Source organism: Chenopodium album, chromosome 9 (assembly GCF_948465745.1).
Source record: "Chenopodium album chromosome 9, dcCheAlbu1.1, whole genome shotgun sequence".
NCBI lineage: Eukaryota > Viridiplantae > Streptophyta > Magnoliopsida > Caryophyllales > Amaranthaceae > Chenopodium > Chenopodium album.
Window position 1 is genome coordinate 12,314,199 of NC_137842.1, and position 21,065 is coordinate 12,335,263.

Genomic DNA, 21,065 nt, shown 5'->3' on the forward strand with positions numbered 1-21,065 from the left:
TGCTATGCAAGCTGAACTAAATGAGTTTGAAAGAAATAAAGCCTGGCATCTGGAACCTAGACCCAAGGATAAGAAGACGATAGGCTTAAAGTGGGTGTTTAGGAACAAGCTGGATGAGCATGGTATTATTGTCAGAAATAAAGCAAGACTTGTTGTACAAGGTTTCAATCAACAAGAAGGGATAGACTATGAAGAAACATTTGCTCCAGTAGCCAGGTTAGAGGCTATTCGTTTACTTATTGCTTTTGCTGCTTATATGGGATTCACGTTGTTCCAGATGGATGTTAAATGTGCCTTTCTAAATGGTTTCCTAAATGAAGAGGTTTATGTGGAACAACCTCCTGGATTTGAAAATCCAGAGTTCCCAAACCATGTCTACAAGCTTGACAAAGCTCTTTATGGGCTAAAGCAAGCTCCTAGAGCATGGTATGAAAGATTGTCAAAGTTCCTATTACAAAATGGTTTTAAACGTGGTAAAATAGATAAAACCTTGTTTTTAAAATCAAATGGAACTGACATAATAGTTGTACAAATTTATGTTGATGATATTTTGTTTGGTGCAACTAATGAATCTTTGTGCAAGTATTTTGCTAACCTTATGAGTGGAGAATTTGAAATGAGCATGATGGGAGAATTTAATTTCTTCCTCGGACTGCAAATAAAGCAATCTGAAAAAGGAATCATGATCCATCAACAAAAGTATGTCAAGGAAATGATCAAGAAATACAAACTTGAAAATGCTAAGACAAATGATACTCCAATGGGTATAGCAACCAAATTGGATGAAGATCCATCTGGAACTTGTGTTGATCAACCTATGTATAGAGGTATGATAGGATATTTACCTTACTTAACAGCTAGTAGACCTGACATATTTTTCAGTGTAGGTTTGTGTGCCAGGTTCCAAGCAAACCCAAAGGAGTCTCACCTGAAAGCAGTAAAGAGAATCCTTATATACTTGAAAGGAACTGATGACTTGTGTCTCTTCTATCCTAGAAGTGACTCATTTGATTTATATGGCTTTACTGATGCTGACTATGCAGGTGATTTGGTGAATAGGAAAAGCACTTTAGGTATGGTACAGTTCTTAGGACCTTGTTTAGTTTCTTGGGGTTCCAAGAAGCAAAACACAGTTGCATTATCTACAGCTGAAGCTGAATACGTGGCAGCAGCAACATGTTGTTCACAAGTACTCTGGATAAAGCAACAGGTTAGAGACTTTGGTCTTATTTTTGAATGTGTGCCTATCTACTGTGATAACACAAGTGCTATATGTATTTCTAAAGATCTAGTTCAGCACTCTAAGGTAAAACACATCCACATTATGCATCACTTTCTAAAAGATAATGTGGAGCAAGGGAATATTAAATTGGAATTTTGTAATACGGAATATCAGGTTGCAGATATTTTGACCAAACCCTTGAACAGAGAAAGATTTGAGAAATTGAGACTGGAACTTGGAATGATCAAGCTGAATTGATTGCCTCTGAAGTTCCAAGATATGGAAAAGTCAAAAATAATGGAAATAGAGCAAAAAGAGCATTTAGTACAATCTTGGTGTGCTAAACATAGTTGAAGTGTCACTGTTGTTGATCACTGGAGGTTAGTTCATTAAACGCTCAATTAAATTTGCTAGTAATGATGTACATTGCATGCGTGTAGAAAGCGTGTTCCAATTGCGTGTTTTATTTTCAGTAAGTTTTTTTTTCAAAAATCAAATGAATTTGGAAAGAAAATAATTTTGGTAAATGCATATTTTCGAAAAAATTAGTTGAACTTGTTTAATTAATGACTGCACAATAAAACCCCTTAAATTCCTCACACCGCTTCATTTAATATAAAAGGCCCCTTTCAACCACCTTACATCATCACTGTCAAATCAAATTTACACCACTGTGAAAAAGCTCTACACCCTTCTAAAACCCTCTAAAAGAAAACAATGGCCATAATTACCTCTCTTAGCTCCTCTAAAAACTCACAAAACAATCATCCCACTGAACAAGAAGAAGTTTCATCGCTTCCAATTGTCTCCTTCAGCGAAACACAATCAGCCCCCTCCCCTCTTCTGAAAACATGCAAAATCCAAAACCCGCTGAAACCGAAAACCTAACCTATGAGCAACTCATTGGAAAATTAAAAGAATGGAAAGAAAAGAAAAACAAAGGAAGACGGTTGAAGAGCACATTAAGGAAGTTGAGGATTTTGCTGAAGAGATAGGGAATTCTGACAAAGAAGAATCGGAGAAGGAGGAAGAAGAGGAGATCGCTGATCAAGCTGAACTTGAGTCACAAGCAGGGAGGTATGTAGCTGGTCACAGAATTGACTTGAATTGGGTTAAACAAGCTAAGTTCCTAGAATTTCTTGATTTAATTAAGTTCCAGGGGTGGGAGTATTTGTTGACAAAAGCATCAGATAATTTCATGTATCCAATTGCAATGACTGAATTTTGTCAAAATTTTGAAGCAAAATTGGGGGTAATTACTAGTGAAGTTGATGGTATTAAAATCGAACTTAATGTTGAAACCCTAGGCAAAATCTTAAAAACTCCTACTGAAGGATATGAAACTTACATCAAAGGAAAAGCGAGTGTAAAAGTGGGAAATTATATGAGTGGGGATATAGTTGAAGCTTTAGGAGGAAAAAGGGGGAAGAACATTATGAGTCACAATGATCTAAGTCCCATGAACAAATTGCTGTTTAACCTTGTTAAGAAAACAATTCTGCCTAGAACTGCTAAGAAAGGGGAAGCATGTTTGATGGATATGGTAGTAATTTTTTGCATTTCTAAGAAAATCAAGGTTAATTTTCCTTCTTTAATGTATCAACACTTAGCACACTGTATTCCTGGAAAGACCAAAGTAGGGTATTGTGGGGAATAAATTCAAGCGTTAAACCCCTAGCTTGAACCCCACTGTGATCATACACTAAAGTATGATGGCGTCCAAAGGGAAAGAAGATAGAGCAAAAGAGTCGCCAACAAGTTTTTTTAGGAACTTGTAAACCGTTCACGAGGTGAAGGTTACACCCCTTAACGATCCAAGAGATCGTCAACTCCATAAGGTCTGGAACCAAATAAGGGTTCGGGGATGAAGGTACAAATCCAACCTAAAAGAGATTGAACCTGCCCTAATAATAGACCTCTACTTTATTCAGATCGTATTCATGTGCGCTTTTTGACTAACATGCAATCAATAGGATTAACCCTAAACTTGTTTATCTATGTTGGTTGAATTTAATGCACAAACAAAACTATTATTGGCGATCACTTGAAATTATAATCATATTAACCCTAAACAAGATTATTAATTATCTTATTAAGCATGATTACAAGTATCAATTCCCTTTAAACATGCATTAAAGGTGTGATAAAGCAATAACAATAAATATAATCAAGCAACATAAAAATAATCAAATGTTAACAATAAAGCATAATAAAATTAGCAAGATCCTAGGCATGATACTAACAAGATTAATAACAAACCCTAGCATGTCACTAAGCAATAAAAATCAAATCTTTAACCCTAACCTGATACTAACAATCATAAATATTAGGAAGAGAATAAAAGGCATCGTAACAATCATATTTAATATTAAAATTACCCTAGACATGTGTAGGGAATAAATTTCAAGCGTTAAACCCCTAGCTTGAACCCCACTGTGATCATACACTAAAGTACGGTGGCGTCCAAAGGGAAAGAAGATAGAGCAAAAGAGTCGCCAACAAGTTTTTTAGGAACTTGTAAACCGTTCACGAGGTGAAGGTTACACCCCTTAACGATCCAAGAGATCGTCAACTCCATAAGGTCTAGAACCAAATAAAGGTTCGGGGATGAAGGTACAAATCCAATCTAAAAGAGATTGAACCTGCCCTAATAATATGCCTCTACTTTATTCTGATCGTATTCATGTGCGCTTTCTGATTAACATGCAAACAATAGGATTACCCTAAACCTGTTTATCTATGTTGGTTGAATATTAATGCACAAATAAACTATTATTGGCGATCACTTGAATTATAATCACAATTAACCCTAAACAAGATTATTAATTATCTTATTAAGTGTGATTACAAGTACCAATTCCCTTAAAACATGCATAAAAGGCGTGATCAAGCAATAACAATAAATATCAAGCAACATAATAATAATAACCAATATCATGAATAATAATTATAATAATAATAAAAAAATAATCATCATCACAATAATAATAATAATCATAATCATAACAATCATAATCATAATCATGCTCATGTTAATATTAAAGCATAATAATAATAGCAAGATCCTAGGCATGATACTAACAAGATTAATAACAAACCCTAGCATGTCACTAAGCAATAAAAATCAAATCTTTAACCCTAACATGATACTAACATGAATAAATATTAGGAAGAACATAGCTAGGAAGCATCATAGGAGTCATATTTAATATTAAAATTACCCTAGACATGATACTAGGAATATCATAATAACAATGTAAACATGATTTCTACATCATAATATCAATTAAAACCATTAAAGCACTTACTTTGATGCTTCGTACCTCTTTCTAATAACAAAATACACACGTTAGTAACTTCAAGGAAAATAATAATCAAAACAATTAAATTAAATAATTGAAATAGAGATTTGGGACCAAACCCTCAGAAATTAAACCTTTCACGTCTAGGGTGAAGGCAACTTCGAATATGGCTAGGTGTTTCTAGATCTTGCGAATGCGGAATTTTGTATTTGAAAACAAAGTTTAGAGAGAAAGAAAGAAGGATGAATGGATTAAGAGAGAATTAGAGAATTAATAATTGCGAATGAAAACTGATTGTAGGTGAATGAAAACGGAGTTTTTAATACGTTATTTATAGATAAATCAGCCAAAAAGATAAAATATCAAAACAGAGCACTTGGCGCACGCAAAACGAGATTGGCGCACGCAAAACAGAGCTGGCGCCAGCACCAGCTAATTGGCGCCGATTTCAGAAATTCACGCGTTTTTGTTTTTATCATATCTTTTGATCCGGAAGTCCAAATAAGGCAAATAATATGTCGTTGGAAAGCTCTTAAAGTCTACTTTCCAACCCAATTAAAATCAGATTAAAATATTTTGTAGATAAAAAGATATGGCCAAAATAGTGGAAGGGTGTCAGTTTTGGATAAAGTTTCATGTCTCATTCATATCTTTTTCGTTATAACTCGGATTTAATATTATAATATATCATTGGAAAGATAATTTCAAGATCTATCCAACCATATAAAATTTGGATAAATATTTTGAGGCACGAAATAAAATCTGAATATATTCCTCTTCGTACAAAACAAGGATTCTTAAAAGGAGTAGTTTTATTCAATTTCAAACTCTTTAAAACATAATTATCAATCCGAACTCCATTAGGATTTAAAAGAACCTCTTAGAGTATTCTAAAAGACTATAATCAATTCTAATAGCTTTAGGAATGATAATTAATAATAGGCCCTCCTCTAGATCATTGGGCCGCATATAAAAACCAAATCGGGCCCAGTTTAGTATTTTGGCCATAACTTCCTCGATATTCATCGGAATTGGGCTTATAATATATCGTTGGAAAGGTCTTTTCAAACCCCATCCAAATGCACCATTATTGGATCCTTATCATGGACCAACCAAATTGGATTGAATATTTTCTTAAAATAAGTTTTCAAAAACAAAGAGAAGAGAAAAGAATTAAAACTATCCGCAACACTAAACTTTCCACACTTTCACTTCATTCGATTATGATTCGACGTGAAATGTACTCATCACTGGGTTTGGTTTTGGGGAGACACAAATGGGTGTCTACAACATGATACTAGGAATATCATAATAACAATTTAAACATGATTTCTACATCATAACATCAATAAAAAACCATTAAAGTACTTACTTTGATGCCTCGTACCTCTTTCTAATAACAAAATACACACGTTAGTAACTTCAAGGAAAATAATAAACAAACAATTAAATTAAATAATTGAAATAAAGATTTGGGACCAAACCCTCAGAAATTAAACCTTTCACGTCTAGGGCGAAGGCAACTTCGAATATGGCTAGGTGTTTCTAGATCTTGCGAATGCGGAATTTTGTATATAAAAGACTAGTTTAGAATAGAGAAAGAGAGATGGATATGATGAATGATTAAAGAATGAGAGAATGAAAACTGGTTGTAGGTGAATGTATTCGTTAAAACTGTTTTTTAGATGAAATCTCGTTATCGAAAACGGAGTTTTTAATACGTTATTTATAGAGAAAATTAGCCAAAAAGATAAAATTAACAAAACAGAGCATTGGCGCACAGAAACAGAGTTGGCGCCAATGCCTGACGTTTGGCGCTAAACCTATTTTTGATGCGTTTTCTCAAATCAGATAAATTTTGCCGTACAGGAGGATAAAATCGTATCTTTTACTCAAAAATGCTCTTTGATTTTAATTAAAACTCTGAAAAGTCAACAAAAGTCAATTTATCAATGCTAATTGAATTAGGAATGAAAAGAACCTTCTAGAAAAATCTAGAAGACTAAAACCATTCCTAATTGCATTAGGAATGATAAATCTATATTAGGCCCTCCCCTAGATCATTAGGCCGCGCATAAGGCTCAAATCAGGCCCAGTTTAGTAAATTGGCCATAACTTCCTCAATATTCATCGGAATTGGGCTTATAATATATCGTTGGAAAGATCTTGTCAAGCCCCATCCAACTATACTACTATTGGGCCTATATCATGGACCAATCAAACTAGATTTGCTGTTTTCTTAAAATAAGTTTTCAAAAACAGAGAGAAGAGAAAAGAAATTAAAACTATCCACAACACTAGACTTTCCACACTTTCACTTCATTCAATTATGATTCGACGTGAAAGGTACTCATCACCGAGTTTGGTTTTGGGGAGACACAAATGGGTGTCTACAGAAGCCCCCACTTTGATTGAGTTTGGAGAAACGCAAGTTTCGAAAACAAAAGTCAAAGTATCGATAGGGACGGAGAATGATTCAGAACGTTCTGCAATCCTAAATCACTCTTGTAACGCCGATACCTGCAAAACTAGCGTTAGTTAAACAGATAAAAGAGTTAAGAAACGCGTATCTTGCACCGTCGAGCACACGTCTCTGAAAGTAACCGATTGTTTTGATGACCTCCTGCTAGCTAGAGAATGCCATCCCGCTTGAAAACTGCTACGCATGTAACTGCTTCCAATATAAAAGATTGCTTCTCCTGAAACGATCCTCCTCCGCTATGATAATATTCCACGTCCAAGGGAATACCATCGAAGATTGCTTCTCTTGAAACAATCCTCAGTTGCATTGATAATATTCCACGTCCAAGGGAATACTATCGAAGATTGTTTCTCTCGAAACAATCCTCATCTGCATTGATAACATTCCACGTCCAAGGGAATACTATCGAAGATTATTTCTCTCAAAACAATCCTCATCCGCATTGATAATATTCCACGTCCAAGGGAATACTATCGAAGATTATTTCTCTTGAAACAATCCCCATCCGCATTGATAATATTCCACGTCCAAGGGAATACTATCGAAGATTATTTCTCTTGAAACAATCCCCATTCGCATTATGACCATCTTCCACGTCTAAGGAAACAGAGTTGAAGACAACTTCACTTGAAATTACCTTTAGTTGTTTGTGACAACTCTCCACAAGCTAGGGAATGCCATCGAAGATATCCTCGCTTGAAGCCATCCTCATTTGATGCTAATTTTCCGAAGGAAATAACCGAAGACCTCCGCTTGTCGATCTTTAAAAGCTCGCCTGAACTTTGCTCCTGCTATGCCTGTACGTCGGCGCTTCCGTTGCTTTGAACCAGTATGTCGACAATCCTCTTTTATTTGGGAATAGTTTCCAACACAACTCTTGTATGATGTATGACAATCCGATTTAGGGAAAGTTGTCAATGCTTCGTAACAATCCATCCTTGGAAATGTTTCCACGATGAAGAGACAATTCGTATCTCAGAAAATTTGCCAAAATCCAATTTTTGGGAAAAGTTGCCAATGCTATGCGACAATCCTTTTAGGAAAATATTGCCACAATTGACAATCCGTGTCTTGGAACATTTGCCAAAAAAGAGTCGATCGACAATCCACTTCGGGAAAATTTGCCACTTACTGAAATGAATGACAATCCACGTTGAGGAACTTTACCGAAATTTATGATGAATAGAGACCTACAACAATCCTTTAGGAAATTTTGCCATAGGGAACTGGGTGTATGACAATCCAATCTTGGAAAACTTGCCAGTGATGACAATCCAAACTTGGAAAAAATTGCCAAACAGAGAAAGAGCACGACAATCCATGCTTGGAAACCTTGCCAGAGATGACAATCCAATCTTGGAAAAATTGTCGTTTGAAGAAGATGCACGACAATCCATTTTTGGAAATATTGTCAGTTGGGGATGACAATCTGTTGGACTTAATGATTTTTATGATGACACAACCTCACTTACTTACAAACTAATAAGTGCTTGATTGTTTAAGTGTGTACTCAGTTACAAAGACTAGGAGAATGAAGTGTCTTGTAAATATACCATGAGGAACAAGAAGGCCAGAAGCAGAGCCAGCCATAAAGAAGAGTTCCCTCACAGGAACTGGTGCTTCAAAAATGAAGACTGGAGAAGTGAAGGTTCCCTCAGGGAACATAAGCTTCAGAGAAGAAGCCTCATTAGAGAAGAGAAGTTCCTCCCAAGGAACAGAAGCCTCGGAGTAGAAGCTTCATCAGAGAACATGAAGACTAAATATATTTTTATATTTTAGGATTTATGTAAGTATAAGATATTAAATAGCACTCGAAAAATCTGTGTGGAATTGGTCTAAAAGATGAAATATGTGCATGCTAGTTTTTAGGAAAACTGTTATCATTTAAACGTTTATCTTTTTCTCAAGTTAAAAAGATTTTATTTTATTTCTTTTTCTGATTTTCGGAAAATATCTTTTGCAAAATAAAATCTCCCATGTTTTCCAAAACCTGCGGCCTACTCTCCCATGTTCTTCTTCAGTCATGGGTTTGCACATTAAGGAGTTCATGGTTCCTTAATTATAGGGACATGATCTTCTTAGTGGGTATGAGTAGTGGCGTAATGGAATTGTTGCACAAAGAGAATTTTCCAAAGCGTTTATTGATCTATAAATAGCTATTAATTTCTGTTGGAAAAACTCACCCTTGCTCACATAAGTTTTCAAGCTTCAAATCGAGTCAAGTGTCAATTCCACACAAGTTCATTAGAGTGTTCTTAATGTTCTTATACTAGAGTTTGTTTTTCTTTCAAGTTGTAATTGGGGAATGGGGAAGTTCGAGTGAACGTTTGTGTATGAGAAAGAGAAGAGAGAGAGAGAAGAGGAAGAGAAGAGAAAGAGAAGAGAAAGAGAAGAGAGAACAGAGAAGTGAGAAGAGAGAAAGAGAAGAGAAGAGTAACTAGTTGGGTGACTAGTTCCTCAGGGTCTCAAGTTCGTAGAGGAACTTGAGTTTGAGTCTTTAGCTTGTAATAGGATCATTTGCCCTATTATAGTGAAGATTCTTTTCCCAAAATCCCAAGTGGTCGTGGTTTTTCTCCTTGTTAGGGCCAAGGAGTTTTCCACGTAAAATCTCTCTTGCATTCTTTAGTTCCTTTAGTTAATCTTTCAGTTCCTTTAGCTAACTTAATTTTAATTCCGCAAAAAGTTTGGCTAAATTCTCATACTACAATTCAACCCCCCCTTCTTGTAGTATTCATTAAAACAACACAATCCAATTTTTGGAAAAATTGTCGTTTAAGAAGAATGCGCGACAATCCATATTTGGAAATATTGTCGTTTAAGTGCTTGCTTTTGAACCGATTGTAATGAGCCAGTGTTTTTGGCGCTTAAGCTAAGTGAGACGATCTTTCGTCAGGTCAATCACTTATTGCAATTGTAATCAAACCGACTACTTAATCATGTCAAATTACTTATAGGGGCTAACTGGCGTACCAAGGAACCCGAAATTGCTGTATGAGGTCGAAATCACCTTTCTGAGAGGCTTCGATCTCTGTCGCTGCTGAAATATCTCTGGCGCCAAGAATTGGAGTAGGGTCTTCTCTATTCTACTGCACCTGTATTTATTTTTTACTATAGAACTTTGCCAATTTCTTTAACCATCTTAGGGTTGACCTAAGGCTTTATCTTAGGGTTGACCTAAGGTTTTATGTTGCTTGACTCATTGACTTGACACGACTCAAGGCATAAACTTGACTCGCTGTGATTGACTCAAGGTTGAATTGACTCAAAGAGTTTGACACATGTGTTAGACTTAAATCAAAGTGATATGACACGACATGACTCATTGTGTACATGACTCGTGTGTGTATTGAAATGTGATCGTGCGACTCGAAAAAAATGCAAAAAAGCAAAAATTTTCCGTCATCTTTGTGGAGGGTACCGACTTTCTCCCGAAAACGAAAGACGCAAAAAAGAAACGAAAGTTTTGAAGGTGCATGTTGAATGAGCTTAGTCAAATGTTGTTTGATACTATCTCTCAAGGTGCAAGGATTAACCCATCCTAGGATATCTCAACTGTTGACTCCATGATGAAAGTATTTGGGTAACTTAGGCACGGAGGCTAAGTACTTCATACTTCGTGATGCAACGATGATTGACAAGTGATGAGCGATGTGGCAAGGCATGCTTTATGTTAAGATTCCATGACAAAGGGTTCCTAAGGGAAGTAAATTTGGTCATGTATCTGTGCAGTGTGTGAAAGTGACACTAAAGCTAAGCCACAAGAGCTAAGTGTGTGGAAAGATATTATTTGTTAAAATAGTCAAATGGTGGTGACTCTTAGAATAGGTAAGCTAATGATGTAGGGATAAAGCCCCCAAGTCTAGCTCTACATGGATAGGGATGAGCATAGGAGATCTCTTGATATGATCACGGTGTATGAATGTGTGAATGTGAATATGAATGCATTTTTATTACGGCCGCACCTCGATATGAGGTTGCCTACATATCCGTTAGGAATCAGGCCGAACATAGCTCTAGCCGAACCTCGCACAAGTATGTGTATACCTCAAAAAGGTCTTTTTAAAGGTTGTAACGTGGTTAGGCTATAGGTTATAGAAGAAGGGGATAAAGGCTCAAAACCCTAGATAAGCCCCCAAGGTGGGCAACCTTGCTTTTGAATCTTTGTATTTTTATGCCTGTTTAGCTCTTTTTTTTTGTTCTTGCATTTATTTTATATTAATAAGTGTGGGCAATCCCGATCATGTGGTCTATCACTCACTTGGCATTCATGCTTCTCAGGCACGGTACCGAGCACTCGATAAGAGACGCAATCTGATACGTGTTCTTATCAAAGATATTTTCATATCAAAGACATTGGAACACTTGCCCTTTTGTACACTTTTATTTACTTATTACTTTTGCTTATTTTTGCTATTTTAATCTTTTAAATTACTCAAGCTCTTTTTTAGAATTGCATAAGTTACACACCATCCCATCCCAAGGTTAGGTAAATGTAGGTTGAAAAAAGAAAGGTCTATCGTTAGAAGAGGCTCAAAGTGGTTTATGAAGAAAGGATTGTAAATTTGAAGGGTGAAATGTAATATGATGTGGCTACAAGGGTGCCTAAATCATTGGTATACCTTGTGCTTAGTTCGACATGGATTTTTTTTTAACGCAATATAATGAAATGATCATATGCAAGAAAATAAATGCTCATTTTATTAAAAAAGGGAAAAGAAAGAATCTACAAAATTAATCTAAGGGAAAAGAAAAGGTGCCTATGCTAGACTTATTGGGGAAAGAGTAAATAAAAAAGAAATAGAAAAAAGAGGTCACAAAATCTTGTCGTTGAAGCTCGCCTCTTGTCTAGTGTCATTCGCTTCATCATCACCCAGTCTTCTCGCTAGCTAGAGGCAATGGAATCTTGTTTGCTTCTATGAGATCTTGAATGAGATTTTGAAACCTGTAGCATTCATCAGTAGTATGACCGTTTCCTCGATGGTACTTGCAATATGAGTTTGGATTCCATCTTGAAGACCGATTTTATGGTGTTGGATCCTCGGTAGGGCCAATAGGTTTGATTAATCCTCGATCATAGAGACGATCAAAAGCAGCATCGTAGGTCATTCCAATGGGTGTGAACTCTCGCCTGGGTTTCCTTTTAGATCCTTGATTGTCCATGGCTAAGACACCATTATGGTCAAAGGTACTAACATTATTACTAGAGTGGGCGTTTTTGGAAGAAGAAGGATTGTCGTTCTTCTTTCCTTTCCAGCCACCGTGGTTACTATTGTTAGTAGCTTTTTGCTTTGCAAGGTCGTCTTCAATCTCGATACCTATGTCATAGACGACTCTGAAAGTATTCAAGTTGTGTTGATATTTTAAGTGCTTTGAATACTTTTCTTGGAGATTCTTGATAAACATCCTCACAGACTCCTTTTCGGTGGGGACCTCAATCATCTTAGCGGAAGTTTCCCTCCGTCTATTAAAGAAAGAAGTAAAGCCTTCATTCTCTTTTTGTCTTAGCATCTCAAGTTGTCTATGGTCGGTTTCAACTTGAATATTGCACTTGTACCTATCAACAAAAGCGTTTACTATCGATTCCCGGGTAGAGGTTTTCTCCTTGTCAAGGGAGAAGAACCATTGTTGGCAAACGGTTTCAAGAGATAGTGGGAACAGAGAGGGGAAAACCTTCTTATCGATACCCTCAATGCTCATTATGGTTTCGAAAGCTCTTAGATGAAAATAAGGATTATCTGTTGCCTTGAATTTAGGGATGTCAGTGGCGTTGAACTTATGCGGAAGAAGTTCCGTGTCCAGCGAGACCCCTTGTGAACTGAAGCCCTGAAATTTATAGTCATTAGATAGCTTGCTCAAGCTTTCTTGCATGAGGTTCATTTGTTGTTGCTTCACAAGGTCATCGATCTTGAGTGTGAGTAGCTTCAGTGTTTCAGTCATGGTAACCAGTTGATTCCTAAGCTCATTGACTTCTTCTTGAGTTGCCATTATCCTTTTAGCCTTCCTCTTTTGATGAATTGGTTTATCGAAAAGTGAGACTTGAATAAAGAGGTTGTCCTTGATTAATCGCCCTTCTCTCCTCGACCAAGTACTATGGAAAAGGAAATTGGGGATATTTATTGTTAATTATTTGACTCAAACTTTATTCAACATGCCATGGATGGAGGAAGTGAAGAAAGATTGGAATGGAATGTGAAGAAAGAAAAAATGATGGAGGTAGAGGGATATGAAGAATTAGGAATAGGATGTACCCCCCAACTCAAATGACGGAAAAAGCCGACTCATGCATGAACCTAAGACATGGTCATGGTGATGTACTCAAAGTGTGTGCTAAGACTAGTGAGTGTAGGTGTCATGTTAAGACTCGTGTCATGACCATGTGGCTAGACTATGTGACTAGACTCAATTAACGACTCGACAAGGTGTTATTAAAGCGAAAAATTAACCGAATTGATTAGCAAGGTGGTTAATTAGACACTAGGTGATGACTCGATCAATAATCTGAACTGTCGGCCAAACGACAGGACTGGCGTCACACTGTGTAGTGTAGCGCCAGACGACAGAGCTGTCACCAGGCGCCACACTCCACAGAGTGGCGCTACAGTCCAGACTTTGGCGCCAATGTTGGAGCTTCAATCTGGGACTGTTTTTGGTGTTATTAATCAACAAGGATATGCCTAAAGTCGTACTAGGTCAATTCTGATTAAAATATTAGACTTTATTGATTTGAATTAATTAATTAATTAATTAGGCAAAGTTTTTTAAGTCATTAATTTATTTAATTTCAACACAAGTCAAACAAACGGTTAAGAAAACATAGAATATATGCACAACAAATAATGCACAATTAGTCAAGTAGGCACAATATGATGCAATGAGTTTGCAACCTAACCATGGCTCTAGTTCTCTAAAGTTCGGGATATGGTTTAGTCAATAGAGGGTTCATGGTTAATTGTCCGGATGCACCGCGCGGAAGCCTAACCGTGAAGGGTTGGCGCGAGTGGATGGGACACCGCGAGTTTTAGAAAAAACTCGCTTCCATGGTTTGGTGAATTCAACATTCTCGGATGTACCCTTTGTTGCACTGAGCGTTCAATTAGGTATATGGGTTTCAGAAAAGTGAGAAAACATTCAATCAGGAAGTAGGATCGAGCAAACAATACAAAAAACTAGTCGAAATTAGAATACATATTTCTGGCTCGGTATTGGGGGAGGTTGGCGCCAGCAAATAGAGACTGGCGCCAGCTTTTAGCTTTAGCGCCTGGCGCTAATGCTGGCGTCTGGCGCTACGGCTAAAAGTCTGGCGCCAATGCTTTGGCGCCTGGCGCTACTTCCCACATGCCTCAGCAGCTTTCTGTGCTCGATAAAATTTTCCAGTTTCGCGCAGTGTTATTTCAATCCTAGTTGTGAAAGATATTTATCAAATTTCCTACGTGTAAATTCTTATGTTTTTAACTCATTACGGATGGTCTTTCCAATGAGATCTTTTTTATGCATATGACAATAATGTTAATCAAAATTACGCACATGAAATACTTAGAACGTTTCGAGTCTCATCCACTCATTCTAAATCATTGCCGAAATGAATAAATTCAAGCGTTAAACCCCTAGCTTGAACCCCACTGTGATCATACACTAAAGTATGGTGGCGTCCAAAGGGAAAGAAGATAGAGCAAAAGAGTCGCCAACAAGTTTTTTTAGGAACTTGTAAACTGTTCACGAGGTGAAGGTTACACCCCTTAACGATCCAAGAGATCGTCAACTCCATAAGGTCTAGAACCAAATAAGGGTTCGGGGATGAAGGTACAAATCCAACCTAAAAGAGATTGAACCTGCCCTAATAATAGGCCTCTACTTTATTCAGATCGTATTCATGTGCGCTTTTTGACTAACATGCAATCAATAGGATTAACCCTAAACCTGTTTATCTATGTTGGTTGAATTTAATGCACAAACAAAACTATTATTGGCGATCACTTGAAATTATAATCATATTAACCCTAAACAAGATTATTAATTATCTTATTAAGCATGATTACAAGTACCAATTCCTTTTAAACATGCATTAAAGGTGTGATCAAGCAATAACAATAAATATAATCAAGCAACATAATAATAATCACAATAATCAAAATTATCATGTTAACAATAAAGCATAATAAAAATAGCAAGATCCTAGGCATGATACTAACAAGATTAATAACAAACCCTAGCATGTCACTAAGCAATAAAAAACAAATCTTTAACCCTAACCTGATACTAACAATCATAAATATTAGGAAGAGAATAAAAGGCATCGTAACAATCATATTTAATATTAAAATTACCCTAGACATGATACTAGGAATATCATAATAACAATTTAAACATGATTTCTACATCATAACATCAATAAAAAACCATTAAAGTACTTACTTTGATGCCTCGTACCTCTTTCTAATAACAAAATACACACGTTAGTAACTTCAAGGAAGATAATAAACAAACAATTAAATTAAATAATTGAAATAGTATTATAAAATAAGGGGAAAGGGGAGAAGATTAGATAGAGATGTAGATGGTAATTGTATTGTCTATATTCATCCATTTCATGACCATCTATATATATACAAGATGTGAACATTTTAACTTATATGGACAATGAAGAGTCCATTTATGAGAGGGTTAATGTGGACTAATGACAAAGGAGGGTTACAAGGATGCTATTAAGACCATACTTAAGGTGGTCATAAAAGAGATAATTACAAGCTATAATGGGCATACATTATTATTTTGTAACACTCCCCCTTGGATGCCCATTATCTAAGAGAGATTTAATGCGCTTATATGCTGCCTCATTAAAAACCTTTCCAGGAAAAACCGAGTGGGAAAAAACCATGGATAAGGGAAAAAGAGTGCAGCGCGCAATTACTCCCCCTCATTATTATATCACTGAAGATCTTTGAGACGGCGCAATCCAATACGATAAACTAACTTTTTAAATTTTGCGGTCGGAAGAGCCTTAGTGAATAAGTCTGCTAAATTTTCACTTGAACGAATCTGCAATACTTTTATATCTCCATTCTTCTGAAGATCATGAGTGAAGAAAAATTTGGGTAAGATGTGCTTTCTTCTGTCACCTTTGATGTATCCTTCCTTAAGTTGAGCAATACAAGCTGCATTATCCTCATATAAAGTTGTCGGTGCCTCTTTCCCAGATGATAAACCACAAACTTCTTTTATTGTTGAACAACCGACCTTAACCATACACATTCACGACTAGCCTCGTGAATTGCTAAAATCTCAGAATGATTGGAAGAAGTAGCTGCAATGGTTTGTTTCATGGAACGCCAAGAAATGGAAGTACCACCATAGGTGAACACATATCCAGTTTGTGATCGACCATTATGAGGATCAGATAAATAACCTGCATCTGCAAAACCAATCAAATTTTCTTTGGACAACTTTGGGAAAAATAAACCTATATCCTTCGTACCTTGAAGATAACGAAGTAAATGTTTGATCCCATTCCAATGCCTCCGAGTTGGACATGAACTAAACCTTGCTAATAAATTAATTGAAAATGATATGTCAGGTCGTGTATGACTTGCAAGGTACATTAGTGCTCCAATTGCACTAAGATATGGTACTTCAGGACCAAGAATTTCTTCATCATTTTCTCGAGGTCGGAATGGATCTTTCTCTACTTCAAGTGATCTTACAACCATAGGGCTGCTCAATGGATGTGTTGTATCCATAGAAAATCTTTTAAGAACCTTTTCTATGTATGTTGATTGATGTACAAGGATTCCATTCTCTAGGTGCTCTATTTGTAACCCTAAGCAGAATTTTGTCTTTCCAAGATCTTTCATTTCGAACTCTTTCTTTAATTAATTGACAGTCACTGAAATCTCTTCAGGAGTTCCAATGATATTCAAATCATCAACATACACCGCAATTATAACAAATCCTGATCCAAATTTCTTTATAAAAATACATGGACTGATAGGATCATTCTTATAACCTTCTTTTAACAAATACTCACTTAGACGGTTATACCACATACGCCCAGATTGTTTCAATCCATAAAGAGATTTGTTCAATTTAATACAAAAATGTTCTCGAGAACTAGATTTTCTCGATAACTAGATTTTGCTGCTTCTGGCAAGTTGAATCCTTCTGGGAGCTTCATGTAAATGTCATTATCCAGTGGGCCATATAAATAAGTTGTGACTACATCCATTAAACATAAGTAAAGTCCTTCTCTTATTGCCAGACTAATCAGAAATCTAAAAGTAGTTGCATCCACCACAGGAGAATATGTCTCCTCATAATCAATACCAGGTCTTTGTGAGAATCCTTGTGCAACTAAGCGTGCCTTATATCTTACAACTTCACCCTTTTCATTTCTCTTTCTCACAAAGACCCATTTATATCCCTCTGGCTTTACACCTTCAGGTGTACGGACTACAGGTCCAAATACTTCTCTTTTTCCAAGAGATTTTAATTCTGATTCAATTGCTTCTTTCCCTTTTGGCCAATCATTTCTTTGTCTACATTCTTCAATGGATTTTGGTTCATGATCCTCATTATTATCCATAACATCTAATGCTATATTGCATGCAAAAACATCATCGACGTCGATTTGATTTCGGTTCTATGTAATTCCAGACATGATATAATTTGTTGAAATTTCTTCATTATCAGGTACCTGAATTTCTTCTTGTATCATGTCTAAAGTCTCTTCTGGAGATCCTTCGGAAACTGTTTCTTCAATTTGACCATCATCAATCAATGCTCCTTTTCTTTTCCGAGGATTCTTATCTTTAGAACCTATTGGTCTTCCACGTTTCTGACGTGGTTTAGACTCATTAGCAAATTTATTTTGTCCTTCCGGAACATCTATTTTAAATGGAGCATTTACAGCTGGAATATGTGACTTGGTCACTCTTTTTGGGTCAGCAAACGAGTCTGGCAATTGATTTGCTAAACTTTGTAAATGAATTATCTTTTGAACTTCCAGTTCACATTGTTTAGTTCGAGGATCAAGATAAGATAATGATAATTCATTCCATTTAATTTCTTTTTTCAGCTCTCTCTTTTCTCCCCCTAATGTTGGGAAAAGTGACTCGTTAAAATGACAATCTGCAAAACGAGCCGTAAATAAATCCCCTGTTGTAGGCTCAAGATATTTAATTATTGACGGGGATTCAAACCCAACATATATTCCCAACCTCCTTTGAGGACCCATCTTAGAGCGTTGTGGTGGAGCTATTGGAACATAAACCGCACATCCAAAAATTCTTAGATGGGAAATATTTGGTTCCTGACCATAAACTAATTGTAATGGGGAGAACTTATGATAACTTGTTGGCCTAATGCAAATTAGTGCTGCTGCATGTAATATAGCATGTCCCCAAGTAGAAATTGGGAGATTGGATTTCATAAGCAATGGTCTAGCAATTAACTGAAGACGTTTAATTAATGACTCAGCCAGACCATTTTGTGTATGAACATGTGCTACAGGATGTTCAACATTTATCCCAATGGACATGCAATAATCATTGAAAGCTTGAGATGTAAATTCACCAGCATTATCAAGCCGAATAGTCTTAATAGGAGTATCTGGAAAATGTGCCCGTAACTTAATCAATTGGGCAAGTAATCTCGCAAACGCTAGGTTGCGAGTTGATAACAAGGACACATGTGACCATCTAGTTGATGCATCAATTAAAACCATAAAATATCTAAATGGTCCACATAGGGGATGTATGGGCCCACAAATATCTCCTTGTATACGTTCCAGAAAACTAATTGATTCAAAATTAATTTTAGCTGGTGATGGGCGAATTATTAAGTTGCCTTCTGAGCAAGCAGCACATGAAAAATTATTATGAAGAATCTGTTGGCTCTTCAAAGAATGTCCACATGAATTCGTAATTATTTTTCGCATCATTATTGTACCGGGATGGCCTAACTGGTCATGCCAAACAACAAAATTATCAGTAAACTTTTTGGTTTACTATAGCATGAGCTTCAATAGCATTAATTTTTGTGTAGTACAAACCATTGGAGAATGTAGGTAGTGTAGTCGTCGTTCGAAGTGCGCCTACGTTAAAGCATGTGGTGAATATGCTTGGCACTCATAGGAAGTGGGAATTGACATATACGATTAGGGACAAGGAAAGTAGGGAGCCGCCAACAAGTTTTTAAGGAACTTGTAAACCGTTCACGGATCATAAAAGGCAACCACGATAAGGGACAACGATAGGCAACAACGATTGACCCGTGAAGGTTACACCCCATTCATAATCCATGAGATTACTAACTCCATATGGTTCGGAACCACGAAAGGAGGATCGGGGATGATGGTACGAAGTGAGTCATGGAGTCACATTCGCCCGTATTAGCCTCTACTCGATTCTTATAGTGAAAAGCATTCCTGTGATCTCAAAGGCATACAAACAATAATTCAATTCGCTCCAAACTATTATTTAACTAAATTGGTTTAATATTAATGCAAACATAATTCTAAAATATTGGTGATCACTTCAATTCAATTAATAATAAGATTAAAAGGACCCTAAACCGGTTGTCCAAATTATCTTATCAGGCGTGATTTTCAATTACATATTCCCTTTAAACATGCAATATGGTGATCATAATAAAAATAGTAGAACAACATTAATATTAAAACCAGATTAATCACAATTCCAACAACATAAAATCGTTAGAAAAATAATAAAAATAAAAGGAGCATGATCCTTACTTTGATTCTGTTTGTTTGCAACTACAAAATAATAAACGAGTTAGTAACTTCAAGGAAATAATAAAACGATGATTAAATTAAATTAAATAAAGTAAAGTTGATTTTGGGGCCAAACCCTCAAACAATTCTACCTTTCACGCCTTGGCTTAAGGATAGAACCACGAGTAAAGTATGGACTCCTTTGAGTACTTGAAGAAGGAATTTTGAAGTGAAAAGGGTAGGCTAGTGTTTAGGCTAAAGCATAGAAGAGAGGAGAATAAAATTAGAGGATTACTCGGTGCCCCCGTTCATCAGAAATGAGGGGGTATTTATAGGGAAAATGTGCTGAGGGAGCACACGGAACCCTAAAATGATAAAAACCCTAAAAAAGTATCCCGTGACACGGTCAAACTGTACCGTGACACGGGAAGCCCCACCGTCAGACGGTACACTTTCCCGTGACACGATACACTTTTGGCGTGACGCGGGAAATTTTCAGAAAACGGGATAGAAAACGCGTCAAGGGTTTACGCGGAAAAGACACGGAATGTCCCGTGTCACGGCAAACCTCCCGTGTCACGGGAAATCCCACCGTCAGACGGGAAGGATTCCCGTGACACGGTAGGTACCTGCCGTGGCGCGGGAAATTCCTGCCTGTTTTTCCGTCTAAATACATTTTTAACCCTAATTTCCTTCGGCATTTTAAGTGTCGATTAATAATTTCGGGCCTTTTCTGACTTTTTATTATTCGGGCTAAAATAAGAAAATAATTAAATAAAAATAAATAAAGGGTTTGGGCCAAAAATAAATAATAAAACAATAAAATAAAAAAGGTTTGGGCTAAAAATTAATTAACAAGTTTGGGCTGAAATTAAAACTATGCTTTTACCAAACATCAAGACTAATCCATGGACTGTTCAAAAATATGAATTTAATAAAATACGATTTTTTAAGCACTCTTGGGATTAAATACTAAACCCGACCAATAGTGGCGGTGAAAGGTTGTTCATCATCGGGTTTGGTTTTGGGGAGACATTTTTAGGTGTCTACAAAAGCCCCCACTTTGACTGAGTTTGTAGAAACGTCAGTTTCGAAAACGATAGTCAAAGTAGCCGATAGGGACGGAGAATGATTTAAGACGTTTTGCGATCCTAAATCATTCTGTATACGCCGATACCTGCAGAAAAATGTTAGTTCTACAGATAAAAGAGTAAAGGGATAGAATGCTTATCTAACACCAGTGTATTGGTGGCAAATGAGCTTGGTAGCTTCCTATGCTTGAAGGAATCCACCGGATGACGTCTGTTGAAACGCTTTCCATGCCTGAGGAAAGCC